General features: G+C 40.6%; 1 non-coding gene across 1 annotated transcript; it reads right to left on the reverse strand.

Moving 5' to 3' along the window:
* Window positions 1–752: 752 nt before the first annotated feature.
* trnar-ccu (transfer RNA arginine (anticodon CCU)) lies at window positions 753–825 on the reverse strand. The gene has a single exon. It is a non-coding gene; the product is annotated as a tRNA-Arg (tRNA).
* Between the last annotated feature and the right edge of the window lie 8,101 nt (window positions 826–8,926).

Consider the following 8,926-nt stretch of genomic DNA (forward strand, 5'->3'; position numbering starts at 1 on the left):
AAATATGGATGCAGAAACAGAGAAGAATATAATCTGTGTGCAGGGCTCAGCAATTCCAACAAATTAAACACTGATATTATTTATCTGTGACATCCAAACCCATTACTAAGTCTCTTGTATGATGTGACAATGCTATGGTTAGGCTTGGATTAGGTTTTGGCACAAGGTATAAGGAAAAATCTTGGTTTGGACACTGGTTACTTAGGATAGAGGAACTTTGTTAGCATGGTTAGTATTATAATTGTGGTCATGTTTAAAAACAAGAACAATTGTTGGTTGGAAAGGAACAGTGATCTCCTGTGTTAAAGGCCAGTCTTTACTTGACCTCTCGATCTCCCCTGACATATACAGTACACTTGCCAGTTTGTGTAACTTTATGGTAATGGCACCTGACGTTCTCCTTTACTCTCAGAGTTTACATGGATGTAGTAAGGTAACTTGTGATTTGGGGCTAGTTGACAACTGATGCTGTTGTCTGTGTACACTGTGAACACTATCCACGTTGCATGCTCCAACAATGCTTTAGCAAAGTGGAGAAAACTGACTGAGCACAACTCAAGGTGGAAGTGCTTGCAGATTTGAATAATAAACACATCATAAGTGACAACTACAGGAATCACAGACAGAATTAAGACACTTGCTTACAAATAACACCATCTGGAAATATGTAATATAAAACCCCAAGCCTCTTGATTGTGAAATTAGATTTGTGTGTTTAAGTTAACTAGTTTGATTTTATATATACATACAACCACCCCAGATGGGACTTGATCCTACAATCCCTGGCTTAGGAGGCCAGTGCCTTATCCATTAGGCCACTGGGGCTTCACATCACATAAAAAAGTAGCAACTACCAAGTACCTGCAGAGAGTAAGGTAAGTCCTGAGAAGTCAGCTGAATGGAAAGAACAAAGTCTGGGGGATTAACACCTACGCCCTGCCGATTATCAGGTACCCCGCTGGCATAATAAGCTGGCCAATGGAGGAGATAGAGGCCACCGACATAAAGACAAGGAAGCTCCTTAAAATGCATGGTGGGTTTCACCCTAAGTCCAGCATCCTGAGACTGTACACTAAGCGGAAGGAAGGAGGCTGAGGATTAGTGAGTGTCAGAGCCACTATCCAGGATGAAACAACAAAGATCCATGAATACATAAGGAAGATGGCCCCGAGTGATGATGTGCGTAGTGAATACCTCAGGCAGTAGAAACCAGAGGAACAAGGGAAGGAAGAGCAGGAACCCTCATGGAAGGACAAACCTCTGCACGGTATGTACCACCATCAAATAGAAAAAGTGGCTGATATCGAAAAATCCTACCAGTGGCTGGACAAAGCTGGGCTGAAAGACAGCACAGAGGCACTAATCCTGGCAGCACAGGAACAGGCTCTAAGTACAAGATCAATAGCCATACCAGACAGGACCCCAGGTGCAGGCTGTGCAAAGATGCCCCTGAGACAATCCAGCACATAACAGTGGGGTGCAAGATGCTAGCAGGCAGGGCAAACATGGAACGCCATAACCAAGTGGTTGGCATAGTGTACAGAAACATTTGTACTGAGTACAGGCTAGACGTCCCAAAGTCAAAATGGGATACACCTCCAAAGGTGGTTGAGAATGATCATGCAAAGATCCTGTGGGACTTCCAGACATAGTAGTGGTGGACAAACAGACGAAGTGGTTTTCTGGTTTATTGAACCAGGGTGCCAATCAGAACTGACCAAGACTGATCAAGTTTGATGTATGCTTACCAGTAAAATCCTACAAAGGACCTTGCTGTGAAATAAGCCCCATATAATGCTCAGAATCTTCCCAGTGCAAAACAAATACCATATTTTCCGGACTATACAGTAAGTCGCTACTTTTGTCGCTTCATGCACACACCCTCATCATGGACAACACACGACGAAATGCATATGATGCCGCGTCAAGTTACAGGCGATCGATCTGGCTGTCGAAATATCTCATGTTACAATGTGGACACCTGCGGCTATGTACATGTTTTTTCATCTTACATTTAGTGGGTGCAGCTTATAATCCGGAAATTATGTTACAAAAACAATCACTAACAAGTCCTCATGCTGGTGTTTCAAGTTCATGATGTGGTTTGCTTAATCTGTGCACTGTGAACATGAAGCCCTCCAGGTTCACTTCTAGTTTTTTTGGATATAAGGGAGGAAACAGCCACAGTCTGTTGAGATACAGTACCTAGTGAAAGTCCATCCTGGAGAAATGCAGTTTTCCATTGACTAGCTTGTAGTCTCCTTGCCTAGGTATGTTATTTAAGCAGCCTTAAGCCTGCGCACACAGTTCTAAATGATACGAATATGGGTTAATAAATAAAAACAACTATTAGCCAGTGGATTGTTGTGGATTTATTCATGAATTTCAATCTGCAAAGGTCAAAGCATCATGCGAACTGTCGTTCATTTCTGTTTGACTTAGAGCAGGGGTTGATATCACTTAGGGGCTGGAGGCATCTCACATTACTGTCAAAGAAAAAGTGTTGTGTTCTGTTTTTGTGTTTGTTTGTTTGTTTTACATTATAGTAATCACATTATAGTTTAGTGGTTTGTTCAAAACAATGCTGATGTAATTTGCTACCCAATAATGTTAACGGTAAATATGAGAAAATAAGAAATAAAGCAATGCACAAAAATCTTTTTTTTTTTTTTTTTTTTTAACTACACAGCAGTAGTACTGTTTGGTGGAAGGAAGAACTTCTCCAGATATGGAACAGAGAACACATCAAACTACAACAGTCTCTAATGCTCAGACACACTAAAGTTTTCAGCTCATGTGAAAGTGAGGGGCTTCATTAGGACCCTATTGCAATGCTGCACTAAAGTAAAAAAAAATACTTCACAACAAAAAGAGATAAAGTAGAGAATCCTTTTGACATAAAACTCATATGTGAACGTAGTAAAGGTCTGAGAGCTCAGAATAATGACAGTATGAACAGAGAGAGGACTGAGGCCCCATCAGAACTGAGTCCTCTTTCAAATGCACTCACAGTGTGAACACAATAAGGACTGGGTCCCTTTTTGGTCCACTTAAAAGAGAACTGAGTTTGGTTAATTTAAAAGGGACCAAGTGTGAAAACACCCTTAATATATATGACTTGGCAGGCAGCGGAAGCATACGTGTAATGTTATAATGCCAGCAGCCACAACATACACGCATATACACAGGAACATCTACAAACATGCGCATACACGTATACTAAAGATTACAGTATGCCAATTAATATGTCAGAATATACATACTGTATTTTCAGGCCCTAAAGATAGCTTGTCAGTGTGGGTGTTTAACACGAATAATAAATATGTCCTGTTAGAACACACAATAAATGTGCCCAAATTTGCATAGTGATTCAGAGTATATTAAGCCTAAACCTTTACAGTCATGCTAACCCCTGAAAATGGATGTAATATTCTTTACAACATGAGCTTAGCAATATGTTTGTTACTATTCATTCTGCATGTTCATGTTTAACATATTAGCATGGATATTAGCATTTCATTGCTAATTTTCCAATAGTTGTCAAAATAATTCAGTGGACCAACAGACAGGCTGACCAATGACATGGTTAAAAATGCACTTAAAGCAAACAGCACATGAACAAACAGTACAGTCGCAGAGGATCGAGGGTTATACTTTATATCATTCTCCAGACTGGGTTTTACTTAGGCTCACATTCACCCTCAGGGCAAAAACAGTACACACACATACACGTTCATATTGGAGCATACACACACATAAAAATACAATAGTGACATTATAAATGGATTATCTGCCTGTGGCCATTTTCTAAAGGTGCAAGCACATTATTTAAGGACATATACTTCCTTCATGCCTGGTGGTATAAAGAAAATTGGCATGACCTTTATATCACATATAATATTTGTATCACATTGGTATTATCTGGTTATTTATCATGGTTCCACTACATGTCAAGCTATGAGAGTTGTCCTGGGTCTGACTCAGCAACTTAATGGACACAACATCATATGTGACAATTCTTTTACCTCGCACAAGCTGGGACAAGAGCTCCTAAAGAGGAAGCTGACCATGGTGGGAAAGATTCAGAAAAACAAGTTTGAGCTCCCACCCCAACTTTTGACTATAAAGAACAGGCCTGTCAACTCTTCAAAGTTTTTGTACACAGCTGACATGTCCCTGGTGTCCTATGTGCCAAAAAAAGGTAAGAATGTTCTGCTCATGAGTACACTGCACAGTGATGGGAAAATCTGTGGCCAAAAACCAGAGCTCATTGACTACAATGCCAAAAAAAGAGGGATGGACAACATGGACAAGTTGGTGACTGCCTACAGCTACAAAAGGAGGACACTACGCTGGCCACTGGTGATATTCTTCAACATGTTGGACATATCAGCGTACAACTGTCATGATTCTGTCCCGCCTGTTTCCGGTCTCATGCTTTTATTGTGTCAACTTCCTGTTATTGCCATATCTCAGTTACGGACTTTTTACTTTAATCAAGCACTCATTGTTTACACCTGTTTTCCCCCCGTTATAAACAGCTTTCCCTCCACCAGAAAGCTGCCAGATTGATCTTGACTCCCATTCAGACTTTCCAGCGGTATTCTTGTTGCCTGTATTTCCTGCTCTGATCCCGGATTGCCTTTGACTACCAATTATTGCCTAACCCTTCTGATTCTGTTTGATTACTGTGCACCAACCATCGGACTCCCCTCTGTGACTTCTCTTGCATTTCTTTGCTGTGTGAGTTTGCCGGTGTTGACCCTGGTCTGGTATTATCGACTTGAGTATGTTTTCTGGACTTTTGTATGGTGTACTGTTTATCGTGCTCAGTAAAGGGAGGTTATCTGCTACATCTCGTCTGGCATTATAATTGAGTTCACCACTGACATTGTTGGCAGCTTTACTCACCAACCCTGACAGCAACGCCTTTATCATCAAGCTCAGACTCATTGGCCTTGGCTCTTTTCTGTAAAGAACATATATATCAGAACACATTTTCAATGACTGCACACTGCACTCTCTCCCTCCACATTTACACTACATACAGGAAGTCCGCGGGTCAACTTGACCCAGGTGTGGGTCAAAAGTGTGGTTTTTGGAGCTGTGTTGCAAAATACAAGTGCTCACATCTGTCTGCTCACACGTAGGTTTGTGATGTTGCTGTATTTTTGTGACACTCATGTTTGTTAGAGATAGGATGAAGTTAACATCTGTTGAGTATTTTAACATAAAATTGTTTGATTGTGTTGAGTTAAAAACCCCAAAATGCAGTGGGTCCACCAGACCCGTGAAGACTGACTGTGTAAAAAAATGTGAAGAAAACAGAAGGGTTAAAGGTGACCTAAAGCTAAAAAAAATGAGGCGTATATAGGTCTAGTATTTCCGTGCAGAAGCAACTTGGTTTATGCACATCTCACAAACTCTTGCTCGTGAGACTTTTTTTCTAACAAAATTAGGAATTTCCTTGAATGGTTATATTCTCCAGGCAGTTGTGCATTCATGTGAGCTTGCCTGATATGCACTGGTGCCCTCACCATATTGGCAAAATGTTTATTGCCTTGTTTGTTATGTGTATTTTCAATAAAGTATAAAACAGACATTCAGGGGCCATAATTAAAGCGTTTTTTTTTCTGCATATGGTTTTGTGGATATATTTTACCTCCTGCTGCTGCACTGTGACCAGAGGATGTGGAGGAAAATACAGGGCCTTAGGTTACTGCATGTTCGGGGATGTTCCTCTACAGGGACTCACTGTGTTACCTGACTGGGTCTAACCTACAAGCAGCCGGCCTGTGAAGCCCCCGGCGGCAGTGAATGATCAGCTCATCAATACTGGATTCCTCTGTAGCACAGTACCTATTTGTTTTGACTGCTTGAGTCCAGTGTGTCTGCTACATGTGATGTGTTTCTGATCCATGATGTTGATGATGCTACACCTGTTCACCTGTAATGTGAGTGATTTGTGGGGGAAGATGCAGAAGTCCCCAGTTGGATTTAGTGACCTTGGAGCTACTTGAAAGGGAATGATGTTTCCACTACTTGGTGGAACTTAATGGTAGGTAAAAAAAAATACATGTTTCATGTCTGTTAATGCCTTGTTTTTGTATCCTTAGAGAGAATTGTTGCAAGAGTGGAGAAGTTACTGTGTCTGCACTATGCCAGTTAAAATATGGGGTTTCTCAATTACCCGCTTTGTTTAGAGAGTGTTAACACATCTCTTTTCATTGGTACATATACCGTTGTTCACCTATCTGTGGAGAAGAATTCATGCTTAATGCTTAATTAATGCCTTTGTGGTTCATTGTGCTGTCCACTTCTGAAATAATTACAGACTATTTGGAGTTATGAGGGGTGCCAAGCTAATCTACATGTACCCAAGATTAAACATTAAATGGCTGGAAACGAGCATGCCATGGGCACTTTATTGAAGGCAATACTCAAGACCTGTTGGTGAACCATTCATTTCTGTTTTCTAGTTTGCTCACTCTCCTGCTTTCCTTTTCCCTCTTCCTCTATGTCCCTAAGTAACCCCTGTCTCTGCCACTTTCTCTTCTTTTCCATCTCCATCATCAGGTTGGCTTGTGACAGCCTCAGCCCTCTTTCTGCCTCTGTTACATATATCAGGAGCTTAAATCCCTGATGTTTGGAATTTATAAGCAACAATTATGTAAAGTAAGCTAAGCCCCAGCCAGTTGTGTTTTACTCTTCGATCATATTATTTGCCACCAGTTTCTACAGAAAATAACCCCAAAATACACACTTTGACACCCTCACACATATACAAGTACTTGAAAAAAATGTTTATACAATGAAAGTGAGTGGAAAAAAATGGCAGATGAGACAGAAAAAGAGATGATATGCAGGTTTGAAAAGGAGTTAGAGAGGAAAGGATGGCATGAGGGAAGAAAAGGAAACTGATAAAGGAAGTAATGACAGATGCAAAAAGTTACTGAAGTTCCAAGAAGAGGCAAGCAAAATACCACAACCTCGACTGTTCTTTTGTTTAAAGGACTAAAACCACATTATGTCTAGGCGTGACCTTGAGAACAAGCACCTCGAAGGCCTTATCTGCCTGAGACAAGACTAGATGAGCCAGCCATGGCCTGTATGACAGAATTATTACTAGGCTACTAGCTTTTTGTCTGTCATTGGTTTTTTGAGGGTAAGGAGTACGAAATCCTCCAAAAATCCTTCATTTGCCATTCAGGTGAAGACACGGAGGATTAGAGAGAAGCAGAAAGGAACACTGGGACAAGGGCACACTGAAGTGGCAAACACCCCTGTGAATAAAATTTACATTGATACAAAGTAGCTGTCCCTTTGCATCTTTACTTTATTCAACAATGTTTTTCATTTCATAAAAAATGGAAATCATTCATTACTGAAATAAAAAAAATCATGCATCTGATCTTCAAAGAATCTGAAATGAACTCAGTCCTTCTGCCACCTGCTCTTTTAGTCCTAGTTGTCACCCAATATTAGTGGCAAATTTACAGATAATTAGTATAATTTAATGGAAAAGTGTGGTTCATACAATGAGTCTGAATTTGTACACTGTCCTCGGACATAACACAATATGTGCTGTATAGAGCCTGCAAGATAGAACTGCATAGTGCGACATTGAACATGAATTGTATATTGTATTAGTAAACACAAAACTTAATTATGATTGGTGGGATTAGGGTTATTAGGTGGTCAGGCTTCAAGGATACCCTCCCTAAGCTGATACAAAGCAATGTTATTTCAGCATTGACAATTATAGTGCCTTTTTTTCCTGCCATCCTCCACACTGTATAACAACTGTTGCAGCATATGTTTATCTTAGCTAGCGTGTGAATCTAATGAATTTATCTATGATGAGGCAGCTGTGGCTCAGGGGTAGAGCGGGTCAAATCCTATTTTCCCCAGTCCACATGTAGAAGTGTCCTTGGACAAGACACTGAACTCTGAGTTACTCTTGCTGGCCAGGACAGTGCCTTGCATGGCAGCTCTGCTGCCATTGGTGTGTTAGTATGTGTATGAATGGGTGGATAAGTGGATTTATAAAAGTACTTTGTCCAGGTAAGGTAGAAAAGCACTATATTATGTGCAGTGCATTTACCATTTTATCTGATCTGATCACTCTAAAGAGCAGAAGCTAGCCACAAATATAGACACCAAAAGGTGTCTTATGTTACTTGAAATTCCACTGCAGCAATGCCAGCTCGTACTCATTCCCTGGACTCAAATATTATGACATACCTTTTGTGCCACATGCAGGCGCTAATGGGTACCTTTGGTATCCGTATGAGATGCACAAGGTTTTCAGTAGAGTAGACTGTTGAGCCACTTGCTGCCCAAAGCAATACGTCGGGTCATGCATTCATGGTAGTGTAGCGTAAGAATGGAGATAATCCGTATTAGCAGGGGAAGCTGAGGTGGATCAGACAAACGCTAGACTTCTCTACAGGAGATTGAGTCCATCCTGTAATATTATGGTTTTTAACCGATGATTGCTTTAACCCAAACCATGATCTTATCCTAAATCTAACCACGTAGTTTTATTGTATTAAGCCAAGGTGTTTACTTTTGTTTTGTGAAGTACCTTTGGTGTCTCACTCTAATGCGAGTGGGTGAACCTTCTGTGTCTCATTTAACACAAAAGCTACTTGAAAAGCCATCAGTATTTGACACCCTAGGATGACAACATGTTGGCTATGCATGTTTATGTCGGCAAACACAGCCCAGTATCTGAAAAGAAACATGGAGAGACCAAATGCATTTACAACATGACTTAGCTTTTATCGCCTCTTGGTTTTAATTACTAGCCAGCACTCATTTGGGAGATAGAGCACATTCTAATTAAGACGTGCTTTACTATTGTGAGGCAATTAGGGACTCAAATACATGTGTGTATATTTGTGTGCATAAAGATGTTAATTTC

The sequence above is a fragment of the Monopterus albus genome, unplaced genomic scaffold (assembly GCF_001952655.1).
Source record: "Monopterus albus unplaced genomic scaffold, M_albus_1.0 scaffold74.1, whole genome shotgun sequence".
Taxonomy (NCBI): domain Eukaryota; kingdom Metazoa; phylum Chordata; class Actinopteri; order Synbranchiformes; family Synbranchidae; genus Monopterus; species Monopterus albus.